Source organism: Solanum lycopersicum, chromosome 8, assembly GCF_036512215.1.
Source record: "Solanum lycopersicum chromosome 8, SLM_r2.1".
Taxonomy (NCBI): domain Eukaryota; kingdom Viridiplantae; phylum Streptophyta; class Magnoliopsida; order Solanales; family Solanaceae; genus Solanum; species Solanum lycopersicum.
In genome coordinates this window covers 15,862,745-15,870,670 of record NC_090807.1, presented here as the reverse complement: position 1 = coordinate 15,870,670, position 7,926 = coordinate 15,862,745, and the positions used below count along the sequence as shown (strand labels likewise).

At 34.8% G+C, this 7,926-nt stretch overlaps 1 long non-coding RNA gene and 1 pseudogene across 1 annotated transcript; both read right to left on the bottom strand.

Annotated features, from left to right (window-relative positions):
- Window positions 1-594: 594 nt before the first annotated feature.
- LOC138337728 (uncharacterized) lies at window positions 595-1,520 on the bottom strand. The gene is made up of 3 exons (XR_011211117.1): window positions 1,398-1,520; window positions 780-1,267; window positions 595-688 (listed from the first exon to the last, which is right to left on the bottom strand). It is a non-coding gene; the product is annotated as an uncharacterized lncRNA (long non-coding RNA).
- A 277-nt stretch (window positions 1,521-1,797) lies between these two features.
- LOC138337830 (villin-2-like) lies at window positions 1,798-7,604 on the bottom strand (annotated as a pseudogene).
- Window positions 7,605-7,926: the final 322 nt, after the last annotated feature.

Below are 7,926 nucleotides of genomic sequence, written 5' to 3'. Positions count from 1 at the left end.
TAAATAAACTTATTCTTGTTTTAACTTATTAACACACAAACATAGGCAAAGAAAAAAATAGAATGAGAGAAGATCCACACGAATTTGACTGTTTCATCTCTTCTGTAAGAATATTAGACAATGCAGCTACTGCAACTACTCTTTGTGAACTCTGAATTTCTCCGGTAGGCTTTGGAACAGAACTAGCTTTCGCAGCAGCCGATGAAGTAAATGCAGAGTTTAAAGCAGCTAATGCTGAGGCTCTTTGGGTTGGTCCATCTTGATTTGTTCTATCATTCGGAAATATAGAGAACAAGGTCTAAAATTCTTGAATAACTAATGAAGTCTTGTATTATGAAACTCGGTTGATGATACGAAAAGCTACTGTCAAACAACTAATATATGATATGGAAAACAATGCCTCATTCTTGCACCATTGTATGATTCATGTAACTTAGATGAGATTATAGTAATGGAAAAACACGATCAATTACCTCGGAAGCATGACCAAATCCAAAGAGTATCATAACCTTCTTTTGAAATGAGTTTCCGTGTGCCTGATTAAACACGCAAGTCAGAGTGTTAAAAGTTGCTGAAATGACTAATGAGTTTCACTTGTAAAGAAGCATGGTTCATTTCCTTCTGTGACTTTATACAATGGAACATAAGAGGATAACCCTTCCAAAGATGTAGCCAGCTCTACATATTTCTGTGATCAACTTCTTCGATTACTCGAGCAAAAATGAAAATGAACAAGTACTTTCAATATATGAGATACATATGACACTAAATAGTATTACCTGTCCAATTTCAAAAGCACTTTGCTTTTCTTTGGAGTCTGTTGATTGACAAACCCAAACGAAAACTTCAGCATGTGTGTCGAGAACCATGAAATCCTCATTCAACAAATCATCTTGAGTGAAGTTATAGATTTCTTCAACCTGTTATTTTAATAGAAAATATTAACCTGTTTGATATACACAACAAGAAATTTTAATTTTAGTTTTAACTGAATTCTCTAGATATTACCTAAAATTTTCCTGGACATCCACGAGTTAACATGAAATCATTTGATAAAGACAATTAGAAGAGAAAAATTTCCTCATTCGGGATAAATATCGAAGGGTGAGAAGGATGTACCTCTATTAACAGAACAAGAAAATAAGTGAGGTTCCCTGGTGGCTTCAGGAGCTAATTTGTTGCTGGTATAATCTTGTTTTTCTCCAATACTAAGCCAAAAAGCTGAGCTTTCTGTTCCTTCCTTAGTGTGTTTCACGGTTGCTCCGGGCTGAGTTTGTGAATAAAACAGACCAAACAAAATTAGCCTAATGCAGCATAAACTAGGATAAACACAGGGTTTGTTAGTTGGGATAACAATGACAAAGAGCGCCTTATTTCTACTTCGATAAAAGCCTCACCTTCAAGAATTCCACAATCTTTGCTGCTAAGTTCGGTTGCTCATGGGTACTTTGTTTTCCATGCCAAATGAATACTAAAGAGCTAGATTGCAGAAGAAAATACTCGTAAGTGTTCAGTGAAGATGCAACCTGTTAATTTAGAATTCGAGGTTGTAAAATTCTATTTTGGAAACTTTACAACAAAGTTCATAGTAGCTTTGGACATAATGAAAACAGCAACTTAGACTTTAGCGTGACAGTACAGAGAAATAGAAACTATACATAAGTACAAAGTTTAACATAAAATTTTCAATTAGACTATCATTTAGACAGCTTCAATATATATTGAAAAGAATCCTAAATTACATCCTAGACAGATGTTTACGTAATCCAGAAGAACAATTCTCTGAGACTCTTTCAACATAGAACAGAAGCTACATATCTATCTAGACATAGTCTGAGAACATGTTCAAGTGATGACTAGAAGGATCTCATAACGTAGCTTTTGCATCATGACTAAATTGGAAAGATAGTGTAGAATAAAGAAAAAGATTATCAGGCACTGACAACTTAATATCCAAAGAGGGGAAAACTTAAAGGGTCGATAAGCATGCATACAACATCGACTTGAACTGCTTTGTTGTTATGACTAGAAGTTCTAGATATCCTGAAAAGGCCAACAGTATCAGAAGCATAGTTTTCATCATTCAAGCCATTTTCTTCAATATGTTTTTATAGCCAGAGCTTAATCCACCCTGAAAAAAGGAAAGAAACTTGTCTTGGTTATTTTATACGTTAAACGACAAAAATAGCCTCTATGTGACATATCGAGAGATACCTTAAGGACCAGCATGGGCTGGAATATTGCAACAAATTGTGGTGGTTCTTTGCCATGGTATATCCTACCCTAGATAACGTAGATGTCACAATTAAGCTTCATTTTGAGTTTTTGACTGAAAAACAGTCATCGAAAAAAAGTAATACCAGCACAGGTCTCCCTTTAAGTTAATTGCACATTGTGCTAGCCAATTGTGCAGCCATTTCTCGGTCCTCCTGAATCCACAATAATGATTCAATTAAGAAAATTCTATAAAGACGTATTTGACCCTTATATGCAAGGACATTCGTACCTCGATGCTATCCTCTCCAGTCCACCAACATAAGTAATAATCTTCTTTCGTTCGTGAGAATGGTATGTGTAGAGAACTATGTAGCAATCTCCACCGTAGAATTTACCAATGTCTTCTTTGGGTATCTGAGTCTTTGCACTACCATCGATACGCCAAACCTGACAAATTTTACTTTTTCAGTGAAGACTAAGCTGGCCAAATTATGACATGGAAAACATTCTGATGATCAGATTCAGACCTCTATCTTTCCACCTTCTTCAAGCAAAGGCGGGACTTCTTCATCGACAGAAGTACTTTTGCAAGCATCTTTGACAGCAGCACCTTGTTGCTTCACCAACGCTGAAAGGGCTCAATATGGACAAAGTTAAAACTAACTCAAACCAGAAACACACAAAATGCTGCAAAAGAGGACATAATTCACCTTTAGCACCAACCAACAACAACAAAAGGTTGATATACAAAATTCAGTTACAAGTAACAACCCCGAAGACCATTCATTGAAAGACATTACGTCCAGCAATACATGGTCTCTCAAGGATATCAAGAAAACTTTGATATAGAGTATCATAAACACGAGAAACTACTTGACACTGGTGATTACTGGTAAATGATTCAACATTACCTATAAAGTTGAGCAGTAGTTCTCTCAGGAACGATATCATCATCGGTAGCAACCTTTTTGCTAATTGGAGCAAAGCCACCAAACAGAACCCAAAATGATCCAGAATCTGACTCAGCTTGTAAATTTCCATCATCTGAGTTATGCAATAGCGAAAGAGTTGTAAAATTCTAGAGGAAGAGTTAATTCGATAAATATCGCATGTCTCATAGTAGTTACATAGCAATTCTGTTCAAAGCATTAGCAGTAATAATGCAACAGCAACCATTATCCTAAACAGTCGTTGTGGAGGAATTATACGAGCAAAAAATACTTGTAAGCAGTATGCAGTGATAGTACAAACCAAGACAGTGTAGAAACTAAAGAGGGGGAGCAGACCCTCTCGCGAACATCTCATGTGTTCAAACACTTCTTCAATGGGGATTTTCTCCAGATCAAGAGTATCATTTTTATCTCATTGAGGCTTATAGATTTCACCATCTTCGTAAACTAGCAGCAACAAGTCAAAAATTACGCAGAAAAAGGACTGATAATCAACTAACCAGAATACCACTATCTAAATAATTTTTATAAAATAATCATAGAATAAAACACATTAGCAAAGAAAGGTATGTTTAGAAGTTCTCTTCAATTCTCCCAAGGTTTACCCATGTTTACAATAATGTCTTCATTTACTTGTATCTCTAAAGAAAATTTTTTGTTAAGCTCAATATTCCTAGGGCTAATTTTGACGTTAAAATTATTTTCAATTTCTTCCACTAGATTGAAATTTCAGCAATAACAATCCCAAACTAATAAATTACTTCTAAACACAAAACAAAAATTCAATTAATTGGCTATTTTTAGTACTAGATGATTAGAAGAGAGTGAAAAGGAATTTTAGATGTATGAAATTGATACTTACGCTGGATGAAATTGGTTTTAAGCTTCAAATCTTCGATCTTCAGTTCCTCGATCGATCCCTAGTTCGTCAGCATTAGCTCAACTCAACTCAGCTATTCCGATTTTAGAGAAGAGAATCAACTCAACTCTTTTGATTTTCAGCTCTTTTCTTCAGTCTTCAACTTCCTCTGTTCGATCTTCAGCTTCTACTTTTCGATTTGAAGTTTTGGAGAAGAGAACCGGCGTTGTGTTCTACTCTTAAGCGTTGTGTTCTAAGCCCCAATTTTTTTTCCAATTCCCAGATAAAAAAGTTTTTAATAATGTTTTATAATTTTTTTTGGCCAAAAATAATGGGAGGGGGAGTTGAAAATGTTGAAGGGAATCTAATATTTTAGTGAAAAAGTGTAGGCCACACTTCTAAAGTGTTGTTTTTACAATTATAAAAATAGGACCCTTTAAAAGTGTGTCCATAAATATACATAATTGTTGCCATTTATTTCATACTATGACAACGCTTATAAAGTGTAGTCTATATCATTAAAGGGTACACTTTTTAAGCGTTGCCTATATTATCGTTGTGAAAAGTTAAAAAATTAGGCTACATTTAAAAAGTGTTCCCAAAAATATATTAGGCAACACTTTTCAAGCGTTGCTCATATTTAGTGTAGCCGTAGCCCTAAAATGGTGTAGTGGCTAGTGGATCCACCTAGAATGCTATGTTATGTTTTGGTACAACCTTGGCAAGTAGTCCACCTCCTTTTGGTGTAGGGTTTCATAATACCAGATTCCACATTTAGCTCATGTGGTCTATGTTGGTTAAAGTTATTGTTCTCTAAAGTTAAATGAAATAATATAGCGAACACTAATAGGGTGACCGAAGGGGTTTTACTTAGTCTAGGAAGGGTATGAGACTCTACCTATAAATTGCACTAGTTGTCCTTGAGGGAAATATTGGAAGGTTGTTCTCATGTTAATAAAGTAAATGTTATGCATATGTTGACTTTACATGTTGATGATTTTATATGATGTTAGTTTCATGTATGAACATGTTATTGGTCTACATTGTTAAATATGATGATGAATACTCTTAATGTTATGTTATGTCATGTTAGGCATTACTTGTGGTTCTTTGTTGGGTTTACTTGGTTGAGTAAGGTTATCGAGATTTACTTAGTCCTTGCAGTTGTGGACTTGATAGTGGGTTATGAATAAGGGTCTTGTATATGTTGTAATGTTATGAATATCTTATATATGCTTTTGGTGTTATATCATGATGTTTAAATTGGTTTGGTTATGTACTCTAGTATGTTACGATACATGTTGACTTGGTTATACTTGATGATGTTGGTCTTGTTTTGTATATGATATTGTCTTAAGGAATATTTGATTGTTGGCTTATATTGGTTCTTAATTATGCATAAGGTTTTTCGAAGTAACTTTGCATGGTTTTGAACAAATGTTCCATTTAGCATGATTTCAAATGTTTTATGTGCATATTCTCATACTTAGTAGAAGTGTGTACTAACCCATATTTGTATGTTTCTATAATTATTTAGGTTTCGGCCGTTGAGCTTCTTGAATGGCCATTTGAATATAACTTGGAAACTCATTCTCCAAGTTTGGTAGGGGACTTTCCAAGTACGATGCCACTATCTAGCTATTGATATTATTCTAGTTTAAAGACATTTAGTTCTTTCCATTTCATTTGAATATGACTGTTGTATATGCCTTTATATGGCTTTTATTGAAGTGAAGTAAGGGTTATGCCCGAATGTTGTATTTGATTTAGATGGTTAAAATGTGAGACTTATCCTAGACTTCCTATGATATTATATATGTGAAATAAAAGTAGAAGCCTATGTAATGCTTCCTATGCGAGGAGTCAATATATATATATATATATATATATATATATATATATATATATATATATATATAGTCTCTCTTTTTTTGGGGGGGAGCAGAGCAGTCAAAGAATGAACCAAACTAAATAATTGTTCTAGAATGGCTATTCCTCACAATTGGTCCTTGTGATGCAGCGGAACCATGGCAATTAGGATCTCAAGACGCAGCAACACCTATAATATATATATATATACGAAATGTAATGACAATTTCTAAGAGTTTAGTATTAGTCCTCTTCGAGGATGAAGACACCGGTTGCTTCTACGGGGTGCTCCCCGGATGTGAAAATATGACTACTTTATTCAAAAACTAAAACTTGACCACTCAAGTTTTATAGTCAAAAGTGAAATAAATAGCATGAAAGAAATCCATAGAAATAAAAACATCTAAGTAAAGCATAAATATATCAACTAGATCAATTGAGGTGATTTTCTAAAATTTGAGAATTTGCAAATTTTGAAAACCCGTTTACCTCTAACCGTATCACTGACAAGAGTAGAGATTGATAATGGTTCAACTAGGATTATTAGGATGTCATCAAACTTCCTAGGAACTTAAGGAGTCATAACAGGCATTGTATCATCTGGATCTGAAAATGCATATACATCAAATAGAAATACTCATAACGTACCAATAAGAAATTAGGAAACTTCCTTATCAGTCGAGTCTAAAGAGCATAAACTTATTCTGATGTTGATTACCACAACCAGATGAAGTACCCTAATGAGTCCAGCGGCCTAAAGAAGTAGACTGCGCTTGATGACGACCATCTCAAGCGTTGGTAGCATTTGACAGCAAATCTTTGAGTCTATGCCCAACCTTACAACAACCATAACATCCATCGGTATCGGCTCAACACAACGCTGGATAACTCTTACCACATTTTTTGCATTTGAGAAAAGTTTGTTCGCTAGAGGCATTTCCTTGAGGCCTAGTGTTAGACACCTTATACTTGTTCAATTTAAAAACTCGAGCACTTGATAAAGTTGGGCCAGAAACTTGTGTCTAAACTGAGAATGATTACCACTACTAGATCTCTAATGTTTGTGGTCACCACCATCAGTGGGTATCTTAAGTACTCTCCTTTAGGTTTTCCTCCTTAATATATTGGGAATGAGTCATAAACATCAAAATTTCCATCCCTTTATCAACAAGGAAATTAAATTCTATTTGACCCCGGGTTGGGTTAGGGGAACATCCGAGCGATTGCCTTCGCGGATCCAAACGCGCTCACAAGGCGCACAATAAGAATAAGACCAATAGAGACTTCATAAGGGACCATTTGAGCTGCAGATCGTAATGCTCCTAGAGAGGCATATTTCGAATATAGAGGAGTGAAAGTTCCCAACAAAAAAGTACTTTTTCATATCCTTCTATGAACCATGCCAAATTTGTATTACTAAATACTAATTTTCTCATCCGACCTCTAGAATAATTCAAAAGATGAGTGAACTACATGGCGTGTTGCTTCATGATCATACTACCTTGCCTTAATTTGATGAATTCTTGAACTTTGGATGCTCGCATCTCAAGAAGAAAGAATTCATTTAGAAAAGTACCTTTGAATCTCTCCGAATCAGAGGGACCCACATCTGATGCCCTTTCTTCCTTACATTGGTTGAATGATACTTGAATGACCCCTTTTACTCGATAAGAGCCTAATCCCTCTCTTTCTAAAGGCGTAAGACCCATTATATCAAAAATCTTTTGTATTCCTTCAATAAGCTCTTGAAAATATCCATTACTTTAGAACCATAAAATTCCAAATGATTCATCCTTGTGATGTGATTAATATTTGGTTCCCAAAACAAACAAGAAAATAATGCAGAACGAAATTATAAAGATTAAATACATAAGTTGAAAGACACATGACATTAAAGACTAAAATCTCCAATTTCAATATAAAGGACCAAGTACCCTAGCTGATCTTAGTATTCAAAAATAGCGGATGAAGACTCATTATGATACTAGAGTTTGTCACACTCTTTTTCGTGCGTGGCGGATAGGTTTTTTC